Source organism: Megalobrama amblycephala, linkage group LG22, assembly GCF_018812025.1.
Source record: "Megalobrama amblycephala isolate DHTTF-2021 linkage group LG22, ASM1881202v1, whole genome shotgun sequence".
Lineage (NCBI taxonomy): Eukaryota > Metazoa > Chordata > Actinopteri > Cypriniformes > Xenocyprididae > Megalobrama > Megalobrama amblycephala.
In genome coordinates, this window is record NC_063065.1 from 9781698 (window position 1) to 9796643 (window position 14946).

At 40.4% G+C, this 14946-nt stretch overlaps 1 protein-coding gene across 3 annotated transcripts in view; it reads left to right on the forward strand.

Moving 5' to 3' along the window:
• Positions 1 to 14946, forward strand: part of sulf1 (sulfatase 1) — a 106546-nt gene that overhangs the window by 56002 nt on the left and 35598 nt on the right. For all 3 annotated transcript variants that reach the window (XM_048174178.1, XM_048174181.1, XM_048174179.1), the window contains exon 2: positions 2665 to 2916. The gene's annotated coding sequence lies outside the window, so the exon portion shown is untranslated. The remainder of the gene's footprint in view (positions 1 to 2664; positions 2917 to 14946) is intronic.

The window sequence follows — 14946 nt, forward strand, 5'->3', positions numbered from 1 at the left end:
ACAACACCCCTGCAGTTTCATTTGCAAACCTGGTTCAGATCCCATTTGCAAAGAAACTGCAGGGAGTTTGTTAGGCAGAAATAAATGAAATATTTAATTTAAGAAAAAAACTAAAGACTAACATTTTTGTCTTTATTTCAATATGATAGTACAAGGAATCATTGGGGAAGCAGAGAGGACTTGAACTCGGGACCTTCAAAGCACTGCTTCACTGTATTTCAGAGCACTTGTCCACAAAGCTATGACTCAGATAAAATTAATTTATTTAAAATATTCTAAAAGATGTTGTCACTTATTATTTGGCAAGATACTTGTGGCTCTCTTGAGGTCTAAGATGGGTTTACTTTAGTCTTGGGACTGAGTGGTTTTAGCTGGCAAAAATGTGGGAAACCTTGTCTTGGATTAACAAGTTTTCGAAGACCGTACCTACTGGTACAATAAGCGACATTTCTTGTCAGTGATCAGTGAGTCCACTAAAGAATAGGATTGTTTGCCACTTTTCTTCCTCAAAGGCCTTTAGAAATATCTGGGTGTGGGGGTTGGGGGGGCTGGCTTTGGGGTTTGAGGTGCGGCATGTACTAAGTGTGTAGTTGTAAGGGGGTGGGGTCACACTTTGTGAATTCAGTCAATCTAATTTGAGCTCTTCCCCTGAAGCCCTCATCTCATTCCCCTTTTTCCAAACCTCATGTGAACCAAGAACCGGGGGTTTTCATGCCCCTGATGAAAATAGCCTTTGTTGCTCTTAATCTAATATCCTGAGCATTTAAACAGCAGTGAAAATGATAATCCTGCTAAAATGTTGGAAGTATCCATTTTCACCCAGTAGTTCCGCTGAACGTGCTGGCCGGAAAATAGATCAGAGCGACTCGCGCAACAGCATGCAAATGGCTTTAAGATGTGATGAATGCATTTGCTGGAAGTTTGTGTTCTGTTGCATAGGAAAGCCTTTAAAAACAGGACTCTTTGATTACACGCTGGATGTGTAGAAGGAAAAAACCTGTGTGGTGGTATCAAACCTGAGTCGCTCTGTTCTTTCCACTCTAAGCATTAAGTTATGCTTTGCTAAAACTCACATTTTTGCCATCTGCTGGTTCTTATCTGTCCCTCCAGCCTCTCCTGAAACTGTCATCAGTCTAGTATCTCTCCCAGATGGACATCCATTAGCACAGGAAAGGTGAAACAGATCAAGTATTGAAGAATATAAGACGTGCTAGTCTTCTCTTTGACCGTGATGACATGCTCACAGTGTTTGTTTGATTTGGGGCTTTTGAGGGGTTTGTCACAAGTGAAGATTGATCAGTGTTTGAGTTTGGTCTGGGCTAACTGAAACTTTTACCAGGTGTGAAAGCAGCTTTAAAGAATGCTAATAGGTCACTTAGCAGCCTTTGTTTTCATTTCCTGAACTGATGAACTTAGTTGCTCAGATAGCACAGAACCAGGGTTAGCATGTTTATTGAGCTGAAGTTTCATAAGATAAGTCACTTTCTCTTGACCTTCTACAAACATAAGAATAAAATGATTGGCTTTCAATTGCCAGTGCACCAGCATTCACCGTTTTTCTAGTCTTGGGTGGCTAAAGGGTCAGTGGCATGACTTCTTTCCTTTTTTATCCAATACATATTCAAAAGATATTAAAATTGCACTGCATCCATACAATGACTTGTCATTTTGGAATTAATTTATTTAAATGTAAAGTAAAAAATGTCAGGATGGTCTTACTGACCTGATATAATGAAGAAAAAAAGTGTATATAAGTATATATAAGTGTATATAATATATAATTAATATATATATTATATTATAGATAGATAGATAGATAGATAGATAGATAGATAGATAGATAGATAGATAGATAGATAGATAGATAGATAGATAGATAGATAGATAGATAGATAGATAATTGAAAGTTTTTCAAAACCATCAATACAAAAATTACATTTGTAGGAATTTAGCACATTGCATTTACTTTTTTTTTTTTTTGGACATTCCTCTGCCATTAACCCTAAAGCAAATGCTTCACTAAAGTACAATTCAATATAAAATATATTAATAGCATATTAGTATATTTACTCCATCTTCAGATAAATTACAGTGAATCTATTTAAATCCCGTACAGCATTGCAAATGACAGTAGCTAAAATGAATGAAACTAAATGGCGCTAATGATCCTGGCTCAGTCTCTTATCTCTGGAAAATCTCTTTCTCGCTTAACTTAAGGCAATAGATTGCAAAGGACAGGAATGCTGCCGAGACAGCTGAAGATTTATAACAGGGAGGTGTGAGTTGGGCAGATGTAACAGTGTAGTGCAAACAGCAGTACATTGTGATCTATGCCAGACTTTCTTTCTTTAACTGACCATTCTCTTTTTGTGGAGGTTTTTTTTTTTTTTTTTTCCTCTATGCTTTAGTGAGTACTGTATTATAACTATGCGTGAGTGAGATTTGAGGAACCCCAGGCTGCTTCTATGGGATTCCTGTGAGCTACAAGTGGCAACATAAATGTTCAGAGACGTGCTGCCCTCCCTCTCTCACTCACTCGCATTCTCAATCCCCTCCCTCCTCTTCTCCTCTCCTCCCTCTCTCTCTAAATCTCAGGTTACCGTGGCTTGAGTTTTTAGACATCTCTGACTAGTGTTTCCCTTATGTCCTTGTCCCTGCCTCCAGCCTGGGAAGAGCCACCCAGTACCCTCTCTGATTGGACTGGGTAGTTTGTCTTGACGCACCACTGTGCTGAGTGCTGGAGGACGTGTTTCAACAGATGGTTGGGGTTAGTGTGTGTCATCACATTGGAGAACGGATTAGAGGAGGAAGGTTGTCTTCCAGGAGCAGTGTGGTCCCCACAAACACTCTGAGGAGCTCAAGAGTGAACAACCCACAGCGAGAGAGATCAACTCCATGAGCAAGACTGATATCCAGGTAGTAACACTTCTGATTCTCATTCTCTCCAACTAGTCTGTTTTTCCTTGGAGGGTCTGGAATTTTCAGTTCATCTGTATTAAATGTTTTTGGCTGTCTTATCTGGTTTTCTCGTGTAAAGCTGAAGTGCTGTCAGGTTTTGGATTCATAGAGTGGTATTTCTGAATGAGAAATTGTGGTTTCTGATTATTGAGATGTCTTGTTGCATGTTATGAGAGTTTTAACGAACCATGTAATTGGATTTTGACTACATGAAAATGACATCCCCTTTTGCAAACCTTGATTTAATTGCCATTTCTGTCATGCTGAAAAGTTGAAAGGAACATCTGACTATAGATCATGACCCTCAGACCGTGCCAATTATAAATTCACATAAATTTGATTAGACATCAAGCTAAATTATCTATGACTTTCAAACTTTAATTGGACAATATATTTGCTGCACAAACTATTTTTCACACAGATCCCTGCACATGTTGCTGGCAAACACATGTTTGATCAGTTCAATTTTGCATCAGTGCTTTAAATAAGTTGTGTCCTGACACTCTTCATACTGAACAAATGTGGTTTTAAAGAACAGGTTGCAACATATGCAAATGGAGGGGTGCCTCTAAAGAAACCATGCAACAAGTTTCACTCAACTCCAGTAAACCAAAAAAGGGAGAACTGCCAATGAAGAACTAGATGTCTAGCATTAATATGTTGCTGCCGGGCATGTATACAGCGCGAGGTGTTTGCTGAGGGGACTGTACAGCTGTAAGGGTGAGGGGGGCAGAAGAATGATGCCAGGAATGCCACAAAGACAGAGTTGTGTGAATGATGTTTATTTACACACATTAATCAGCCATGTCAACATCACTCACTCACTCACACGCTGAAATTCATTTGAGAAAACCACAAATACATCAGCGCTAGTGTTGAGATTTTACAATGAAGGCAGTCATTACCAGTGACGACTGCAGGATTATGAAGGGACGTGATTTTAGAAACTTGTTTCTTTTCGTTCAGTGTGTTTTCATTTCTGTAGATGTACAGTTATGCCTTATTAGCTGAATTTGTTTGGCTGTGACTTCATTAGTGTTTGAAAAATAATTTGAGAGATGAAGCTTATGCAGACATTACCTTTCGTTAAATCAATTTAACGCACAAGCGGGTTTGATTTAATGTGAGGTTAAAAATTACCTTGCTAAATCAGTCTTGATGGGTTGCATTAGTTGCCAAAAACTGCTTTCCATTTCATATTTATTTAACGTGAGCCATATGTAATTAGGTGTTGTAGCTCTGAGGTCTAAACTAAAGTCTGTTTATGATCTCCAACCCTTGGTTAAGTTTGAAAGCAGACAATACCCTTGACCCTTGCAGAGCCGTGCCGTAAACTTGTCAGTTACAGTTTTTCATCAATCACTTGCTTTAGGTGCAATTAGTTTTAAATATACAGGCCTGCTTCTCATTTTTGTGCACTGTTTTTATGTGAATGGTACTGCCAAAAAGGTAAATGTCAATTACTCAAACATATGTCATTTCAAACGTGTATGAGTTTCTTTTGTGGAATGCAAACAGGAATATGCTGAATGTCCTCGCCACTCTTTTTCATAATGAAAGTGGATCTGGGGTGTCGAGCTCCAAAATCACAACAGCACCATGAAAGTGTTTCGTTCATCTCATGCTCTACTGTATAGTCTTATGAATGACAGACTCTGTATGATAGCTTTGCGTAAAGAACGGATGAAAATTTTGGAGCTTGACAGCCCGGATACCCATTCACTTTCTTCATTGGAACACAAAAGTAGAAATATTTCATTTTTGTTTTCCATATAATAAGATCCAAAAATGTTTGGAATGACACAAGCGTAAATAATGACAGAATTTACATATTTGGGTAACGGATACATGATCTTGATCCCAGCATCTTTGAGATTGCTGTGGTTTTGTGTCAAAGTCTAAACAGTTGCTGCAGCTGTTGTGAATAATTTGCAGTTCTAGATTTGGATCTGCCAACACTAATATTGTTTCAGTAGCTGTTCGGTCTTTTAGAGAGTTTGACCGGGGATCAGCTGTACCGTGAGAGTGGGACCACGAGAGAGCATGAACTCTAAGCTGTGTGTGTGTGCGCGAGAGACGGAGAAATAGGAAACATTTTGAAGAACAACCATTGGAATCATTTTTGTGTTTTGGAATTGAGATTTAAGACTTTGTCTTGCTGTCAATGACGATTTCATACTCTGAGATCTAATATCCTGTATGGCTTCAGTTTTCCTGAAGCTTTGGACATGTGTTCAGTATTTAACCCCCTGCCATTCGTGTTCACTTACCAACTCAAATCAAAAGCAGCAGGACCCCATGTGCCACTGTGCTGCATGGCTCTTGTGCTGTTTATAAAATGCATCTTTGCCTTTAACTAGTTGCATATATTCACTGCTGTTCTGTCAAACAAGTCACAGTTGCCAGGGAGCTGGACATTTAACAGCCTGTATGTAAGGTCCTTTCTGTCAAGTGCTGGAAAAATGGCACCATGTGGAGGTGGCCACCGGTGCCAGCTGTTCCCAGGATCCTCTGAGGAGCACCATTGTGTTAGTTGACCAGCCATTCCCACCACATGGACATTAAAAGTCTTGTTTAGATAGGCAGTAAGAGAGGAAATTGAGCCACACTGTGTAGTATCTGTTTATCTCTGCTTAATAATAGTGTTCCTGCAGGAAGTGAGGTGGTAATTTAAAAGGGAAGGGTGGGTGACATCAAGGCTGTAATTGAGAGTTGACAGTGCTTCGGCATGATGTTGTCTCGCTTATCTCTGACTCATAGCTCTATGCTTTGGGTTTACAGTTTATAATTTAACTGTGAATGTCATTGATCTCCATGTAAGAGGGGGGAGGGGAGAGTCGTGATGTTCGGATGATGCTTTCTGCTCTAGGAACTACAGACTCATGGGAAACACTGCCACAGATGGAGCTCTCAATAGCACCCCCAAGTGTTTGAAAAGTGTCACAGTATTGCCTCAGGGTCACTGTAGACAAATCCACTCTAAAATGCAGATACTTGAGATAGCAAGTATTACCACATTGTAAGAACTGTTAGGAGAATCTATATGCAAAAAGAGCTGTTCTCTGAGGAACTTTCAAAAACTTGCAGCAACTAGTGGTTCCTCTACGAGGTACGAACTTGAGGATTTTAATTAGTCCTCCATTAACTCAATCATAAAGGAAGGTATCTAGAGGTTCTCAAGGGTTCTAGCAATATGGAACTCTGAGGAATGGTCTCTCCAAGTATTTTGTTTTTACAATAATGCCCTCTTTAAGTCAGAGTTAAGTTCTAGAGTTAGGCACTGACTTTTAAGCACCTACTTGAATCCCTTAGGGTCATAATTGTTAATGTAACACAGCCAGTCATTATTGACCTTTGAGGTTCACATTGTAGCTGGCTAACAGGAGTCCACTGCCCATTCTTTGGCTTGTCCAAATAAAGACCTTGGAAGTTTTGCCTAAGAGTAGATCAGTGGAGGTCAGAAGGTCCGGCCACCATTGTGCCATTATCCATACCATGCCAATTCTGCTGTATGATATTGTAGAGAAGAGGCAATCCTATTTATGGTTGAAATAAAAGGGGCCCGCCTATATCACATGCAATTAAGCAGCCGTCAGGATGCATTGGAGTGAAGGAGGCTCAAAAAGTTGGTGTCGCCAGGATGTGATGCTTTCATCCTCTGCTAATTCAGAATAGAAATAGAGAACCATCTAGGGGGGAAGAATAGGCAGGCAGCTCTGCCGACAGCTCACCTAATAAAAGACAGCATGCAATGCTTTCAAAAACGTAACCTCCCACCCTTCCTGCTTATTTTTTTATTTTTTTTTTTTTTATTAAACTGCTGCAAGAACAAATTGAGTGGGTCCATAAAGGCCTCTTTTGGACATGACCGCTATAAGCATGCAACGTATCCAGACTTACGTATTCTGTTGCTCAACAACTTTGATTTGCTTTCATGTCTCTTTCTCGTCTTTACCATGGGGATATGAGTCTGACCTCTGCTGTGGCTTGCTCTTGAGTGGAATGCCTATAAACCTTTCATTGCTTTGGGTTTGTCTCGCCGGAGCCCAACATGCAAGCCACTGGAGAGCCGTACCATCCAAATGAAGTGGTTCTGTGGTTTTCCTGTTTGGTTGCCATGGTGTGATCAATGTGGCAGTGAAGAAATTAGACGTAGATCAAGGGTAGGGAAATTGCATTTGGTTTTCTCCTCTTTTAATTGATTTTGTTAGAATGTTGTTTTTAGTTGAGTGACAGGTTTCTTTTTTTTTTTTTTTTTTTTTTTTTTTAATGATGCAAAATGAGGCCAGCTTCCATTTTACTTATTGACTGCTCCAGGACCAGCATGAATGCCTGTTCCTATCTCAAAGTAAAAATATGAAGGAAGATATCGACTTAATCGCTTAATTGCGACTTCAGATTTGGCTTTTAAATGTAATTGTAATTGATTGTAAATGACTCGTGACTAGGGCTGGACGATATATCGCATGCGATTGTCACGCGCATTTCGTTAGTAAAGCCGGTTCCCTGATTACCACTAAATCGCCATCACCTGCTTTCAAATGGAGCGCCATTTAATAGGCAGAGCCGTAGTTCACTGACAAGCTACGCAATATCGCGTTTATTATCGAAGGCGATTCATCTGTCATCTGACAATCGCATGCAATATATCGCCCAGCCCTACTCGCGACCATCTCAATGTATTACTTTTTCAAAATTGCTACTTTTCTTCATAATTGGAACCTGTTTCTCATACTTTCTCTTGTTGTTGCAACTTTCTCACAATTGCGTCTTTACATCTCATGATTGCAACTTCAAAATTAATACTTATTTCATAATTTCAACTGTCATTCTGACTTTTTCTTTTGATTGCGACTCACAGTTCTGAACTTTTCTCATGTGACTTTGTGATTATATCTCACAATGTGACTCTTATTTTAAACGTTGTTATATATAAATTTATATACATATTACAATTTTTTTTTTTTTTTTTTTTTTTTTTTTTTTTACTCTGAGGTTGAAACAGGCTTTCATAAGAAAAAGACTGGCCAGCTGAGGTTCCCAGAGGGCATTGCAGAACTCTGCTCAGGCTCATTTACATATGGCATGTTTGTCTCTGGCACTCAGCATTTTAGGTTTGGACTGCTGACTATGGATTTGTAAATGCATGTGAATATTTGGCTGCACAGCTTTTGAAAATGAATCCTGTGATTTTGAAAAGATCATACAGTCGGTGGATGGGGCGTGACCTGTAAGTACAGGTGTCAGAAAAATGCCAGTGCACTCAAAGTTAATTACGTTACAAATGATGTGATCGCACGCTTCGAAAAAAAAGCCACACGCATTCACGCCTCAAGCGCTGGCGAGGTGAGCATCAGAGTACAAATTACAGGTTGCATTTCTGCATGTGTCTGTGTGGCTGAAGAGATGGATAACAAATAGGTTTTTTTTTTTTCTTCTTTTATGAGTAACATCCCACTGGTATCTATAGCAGAGTGACAGATGGGGTCAGGGATGGGTATTCTCATTGTCGGTTTTTCTGCATAGATTCTGTCTGTACATGCCCCACATTCTGGAAGTGTACCATTTCACACTAGGACAGAAATGCTCTGACTGGGGCCTGCTGACAGAGCCCTCCATGCACCCACTTACCCCGCCCAACAACAGTCTGGAATTCTGTTCCCAAGTACATTTTCAGGATTCAGGTAGCCACAGTCTTCACTTGAAGAGGTCTCAAATGAACATGCACTGGACAGTGTTGGTGGTTTCACTAGCATTAACTTTGTGCTTTCCAGCACATTTGAGAAAATGTAAATCCCTGTGATATACGCTTTGTCATTTGAGGTGCAGCAACTAAGTCCTTTACTTTGGAGTTACTTATGAAATAAGTGTGAGTTGAAAGCTGATCCTGGCATTAAATGGAGTAACACTGTCTCAATCTCTCCTTTTTCAGACAGGCCATATGTTCCAGTGGTGAGCCCTGCCGTGTGCGCTTGCCGGTAGACCAAGTATTTATATTTGGGGTTTGAACACAATTCAGTTTGGCTCATTAACGTAGCAATAAGGAGTCAAAGGAATCACGGTCTAATTCTGTTTCTTTTTTTTTCTTTTTTTCTTCCCTTCACCTGTGCCCTTCTGTGACTTCAAAAGTATGACCTGAAATCAATGGATTCAGAAAAACATAATACCTTTAAACTACTTAAAGAAGTGCACAAAGCCCTGAATTGACCTTCTTCCTTGTTGAAGAAACGTTTTTAAAAGTACTAATTTGTTTTGACAAGTGTTCCAGTAGGAATATTCATCAGTCATTATCAGATCTTCATGGGTCATTTAATCTGTTTACATCTGTGGCCAGGTCTCAATGACTAACCTGCTCTCCAAGATACAGAACCCCCCATGGTATATGAACCCCATGGTATACAGAACCCCTTCTATAATAGTGAGGGATTTATGTCTTCAGGCTTGTAATGGTGCCACGCGTCTTCAGTCAGTGAACTGCACATAATATTGGGATCACTTAAGCGGCAAGGATACTCCAGCTCAAACAGATTTGCTTGGCTCCCTACGTTCTTCATGTGGGAGCTGGCCGCTGATTTCATGGAAAAGACATTGATTTATTTATTCAAGACAGTTACGTCAGTGGAAACTCACTGAAGCAATTTGAATATTTTCTTTATGTGGCATTTTAATGTGTTTGGTATATTTGCCACTGTGGCGAGAGGAATATTTCTTTAAAAAATGAAATTAAGATGAAACGTATTCTTTGGGAGGTTATCCATAACTGGTTTTATACTGTGATCTGGAGTTGAGTCGGGGTTTTTTCCCCCTCCTAGTGATGTATGTTTTGTGGAGAATATGAATTATACGTCAAAGGCTCTGAAAGAAGAGCATTTCTCAAGACAAAGAAGCACATTTATTATGGTATGGCTGGTTGCAGCTGTAATTAATTTTTATCCCCCTCCCACAAAAGACCCATAAAATGCCTTTACTGTGTCTGTTTCTCTGTTATTTGTCATATACCAAGTTGATCAAAGGCCAAATGTTTGACATTGCCCCCCCCCATCCATTATGCCGTCTTTGGAGATCTGCGCTTTTGCTTCTTTCATTAACCACATACTTAAACGAATGGCCTGAAAACATCTCCAGTGAGACCTCCCAGCTGACCGAGAGAGGCGAGGATGGCTTGCTTCGGCTGCTCCAACTTGAGCAAAAATGCCAGGAAGAATCTCCGTTTGGTTTCGCTACGACGCTGCCAAATTTGGTCAGAGCTGATTTCGGTCTTACCTGGCAATCTCAGTCGATTGTACTTGCGTTTAAACAGCAGGGTAAGTAGCCGGAGAATGTCGAGGAGGTCTGAAGCTTTGACTGGTTTATGCTGTGCCTACTTTGCAGGTGGCTAATGAGTTGGGCCTTCATAAGAGAAAGCTAATCTCTCCCAAAGCCAAGCCGAGGAGGAGCTGAATGGAATTTGCTTAGCACTGAATTCTGTGCCCTGTATGTTTAAGCCTGTGAGCTGCTCTCTCTTTCTCTCCCACAGTCATTGAGATGCTGCACGGCACCCACCGGCGCTCCTGAGTCGCATATGCCACAGTACAGGTCACCTATAGCTCCACCGTCGCTCTCAGACAGCGTGACTTCGGGGGCCTCTCTGGTGCTAGTATATTGGATTATGGAAAAATCATAAAACTCTCCAAGGTGGCTCCAGCCCCCCTGCCTTGGTATTTAGAAATAAAGGGTAGTGATGTGTGCTTAGTTTAGAGATTAGAGTGGGGTTTTGGGTGGGCTTTAAGGTGTGAGTGAGGCCCAGTGACTGGGGTTCTTGAGCGACGGCACGGTCGACTGCCATCAGCTGCATCTGGGTGAGGGTGTGTGCAAGGCCAGTGTCATTGGAGAACCTGTTAATGTGAGCTGGCATAGCAAAGCAGCTTGGCAGCCTGGGGAACTAAAGTGGCCATGGCATCAATGTTTCAAAATCTAAGACCTCAAACTGTCTGCGCAAGTTCACAGAAGAAAAAAATGACTTAATCTTTTGTTCTACCACTGTTCTCTTTCTGCCATCTTAAGGCCTCGATATACTTCAAGCGAAGTCAAAGAACAAACTGTTGTGCCGTCATCTTGAGCAAAATCAGGCCAAAACGAAGTTTGTTTGGATTTCTCTTCTGTGGTAATGGCTTGCCACTTTCGAACTACCATTGGTTCGTAGCAAATACGTAATAGGTAGGTGTGCTCTGGGACTCCCTTCTTTGACGTGGAAATATTTTCCAGTTAATTTCTTCTGTTCAGTCTGTAAAAATGCAAATAAAATCATGAATACGCTGGAGAGCTGCTTTATAGTAGAAACTGAAGTTGTAATTCTAATTGGGTAACACTTTAATAGTGAAAATTGTTCCTCATACTAAAGTGTTAGTTTGCCCAAAAAGGAAAATTCAGTCATTAATTACTCACCCTCATGTTTTTTCACACCCGTAAGACCTCCGTTCATCTTCGGAACACAAATTAAGATATTTTTGATAAAATCCAATGGCTCAGTGAGGCCTCCATTGCCAGCAAGATAATTAACGCATGCCCAGACAGCTACTAAAGACATTTAAAACAGTTCATGTGACTACAGCGGTTCAACCTTAATGTTATAAAGCAACGAGAATACTTTTTGTGCGGCAAAAATTTATTCAACAATATCTAGTGATGGGCGATTTCAAAACACTGCTTCATGAAGCTTCGAAGCTTTACGAATCTTTTGTTTCGACTCAGTGGTTCAGAGCGTGTATCAAAATGCCAAAGTCACGCCCCCTAGTGGTGAACCATTGAAATTTTCGAAACACTTATGATGTAACAAAGCCTCGTTTACTGAAATCACGTGTCTCTGGCAGTTTGATACATGCTTGTTTTTCATATTTAATACTGTTTTAATACTTGCTTAAAAAGCAATCTGTTCTATAATGTGCTATTTAAAAAAAAAAGCGTGAAGTGACTTGTTTGGAATGCCGAATTGCAGCGCTCATGCAACCATATCCATGTCGCGGTGTTCAGATGCTTTCTTAACTTTTGTTTTCTCACCACTGTCATTTTTGTCCGTTTACTTTGTGACTGAGCGGAAAGTACACAGCAAATATTTATATTTATCTTACTTCCACTCCCAGCAGCGAGTATGGTGTTAGGATATTTGCTAACAGTATCCCACTGCAAAGGTATTTCACACTACTTTTTATCCTGAGCAAAGAGCAAAAAATAATTTTGCCATCAGTATATCAGGGCCTTAAATATGTGTTTTTGTCGTAACCAGCTGCCACAGAATAATTTTGTCAGTTGCCAGGTTTTTATTTGTTGCGTCATGCTGGGTAGCCCCAACTCTCATTGATTTGAGATTCCAGCTCCCCACAAAGAGCCTCTTCAAGACAAGACTTTAAGACTTTGAAGTCTGTGGGAGGCAGACTATTTAATGATATTTACATACATTCATAATTAATGAGATGGGGCCCTCAGGTAACAGGACCCCAAAGCCCCCCTCTTTGCGGTCCTGTTGGAGGGTTAGAGATTAGCATAAGACCTGTTTTCGATGAAAGTCACTGCCATTTGCTTTGAAACCACACTGCCAAAGCCTTTATGCCATTTAATATGGTGGTTAAACACAAACAGTTCTCTGCTAAATATAGTCCAGTGCCTGTTGAAATGAGTTTCATAAAAGCTTACAAAGAAAGAAACAGAAATCATGAAGTAATGGTTCATAGTAGTTCATGTGTATCTTGTAAAGGCCTAAGCTATTGCATTTTGGCTTTTTAAAAAAAACTACGCAACCACTAGAATTTGGTTGTTTTAGTCAATTTCTTCAAAAACCACCAGATAACTCGGTCAGGATGGAGATATTTGGTCTACAGGCATCCAAATGGCATGCTCTCCTATTTGGACAGTGGCATTTTTATGCTGGCTGGCATCGCACTGTTGACAACTGCTGCCGCTGCTGATTTGATTTTTGGAGGTTTACTCAGCTGTTCTACAAGATAGAAAAGCTTCTGTTACCTTGGCATAAGTCAAGTCTCTAGATGCACACACAAACATGGCAAGTGCCAAAGAGAAAAACTACCTAGGAACATCAATTGGATTTTTGAAGCATACAGCCTTGCATTTGAAAGAACGTTTTTGAAAGACCTCCTCCCATTGGGGTTGTGTGACTACCAGGGCAAAGCTCTGGCTTGTAAAGGTGGCTTTTGTCATGGAGCTTCTGTAGTCATTCAAATGTAGAAATTGGGCTAACACTTTACAATAAGGTTTCATTAGTTAACATTAGTTAACTGCTTTTAACATGAACTAAGAATAAACAATACTTCTACAGCATTTATTAATCTTAATATTAATTTCAATATTTACTAGTAGATCGAGTGAGCAAGTTTATTACCTGCATTCAGATTTGGCATTTTCCTTCAGGTCAGTCCTATGTAGGGCTGGGCGATATATCGCATGCAATTGTCACGCGCATTTCGTCAGTAAAGCCGGTCCCCTGATTACCGCTAAATCGCCATCACCTGCTTTCAAATGGAGCGGCATTTATATCGCGTTCATTATCGAAGGCAATTCATCTGCGATAATGAACGCGATATTGCGTAGCTTGTCAGTGATCTACGGCTCTGTCTATTAAATGCCGCTCCATTTGAAAGCAGGTGATGGTGATTTAGCGGTAATCAGCGAACCGGATTTACTGACGAAATGCGCGTGAAAATCGCATGCGATATATCGCCCAGCCCTAGTCCTATGTTCATAAAAAAATCTCTTAAAATGTCTGATGTATTATCTTGTCCTTTTAACAGTTAAGGAGTTTTCCCGTGACTTTCCCGTGACCGTATTTGTCAGTTGCGTCTTGTTCCGTGTTCACAACAATTCAGTCTTTTCAATGTAAAAGTCTTCGCCGCTGACTGACTCACTCATAAAGACATTATTATTACTAATGGCGTAATAATGTAACTTCTGTTGCTGTTCACGGTCAGGGACTATTTTTTTTCTGGCGGAAGGAAGGCTTTTAGTGAAATTTTACTTCATGAAAGTTGCATTGATACATATATTTTTGGCTTTAATATTTGTATTGTGTGGTAACCGTTTTATAAAAGCAATAAGGTACTCGAGGCTAGTGCTGTATCATGAATAAGTCACGGCTGAAGGGGTTGCAGGCACTCCGCTTCGTTTCGTGCCCAACAACGCCCTTCAGCCTTGACTTATTCACGATACAGCACAGCCTCTCGTACCTTATTGCTTACTTAACAAATGAAACCGTATTGTAAAGTGTTACCAGTGTTTCAGTGACTAATCTGAAAAGAGTTTTTTCCGAGCTTTTAGGCAGAGTAAGAAAGTTGCATGTGCTTTTCCCATTTAGAAAAGGTGTTTGCGTGAGAGTCAGTTGGCATGGCTGTCGTTCATGCGACTGCAGTGTATCCATTCACTCTACAGTGATTAATCAGAATGGTCCAGTGGCGTGAGAACAAACTGAAACCACTTCAGTCAGATTCCAGTCTTGTTCTTACCACATAATCAGTCGTCTGTTCCATCAGTGAGAACAAAATGTGCCCCGAAAGTGATTGAACAAAGAGGAGCTACACACTCTAAAACTGGTCACATCACACTAGTTTTGTTGGCCTTCCTCACTCCCATGTGGGTGGATGGCTCTTGTAGACGGAGGCTCATGCGGTGTGCCCTGGCCACAGTTCTCCTCGACACTGTAGGGTTTGACACTGTGGATGGAGCAGTGAAGTCCTGGCTGATTTTAAAAAAAGAAACGTTGCAAAATCCAAACCTCAGAATTCTGTGGCTAAGTAATCATTTCTTCCCCGATGGGAATAATCAGTATACAGAAATATGCGAACAGCCTCGGCAGAAATGGTTATCTATGTGCATGTCCCTATATGATCCCGGTCTTTAAACAGCCTGTCTTTTATGTAAAACTCTTCAGATGATCCTCCAGTTCACCCAAAAATGAAAATTTTCATTGAATTACTCATGTCATTCAGTGATATCTGTCTGGTA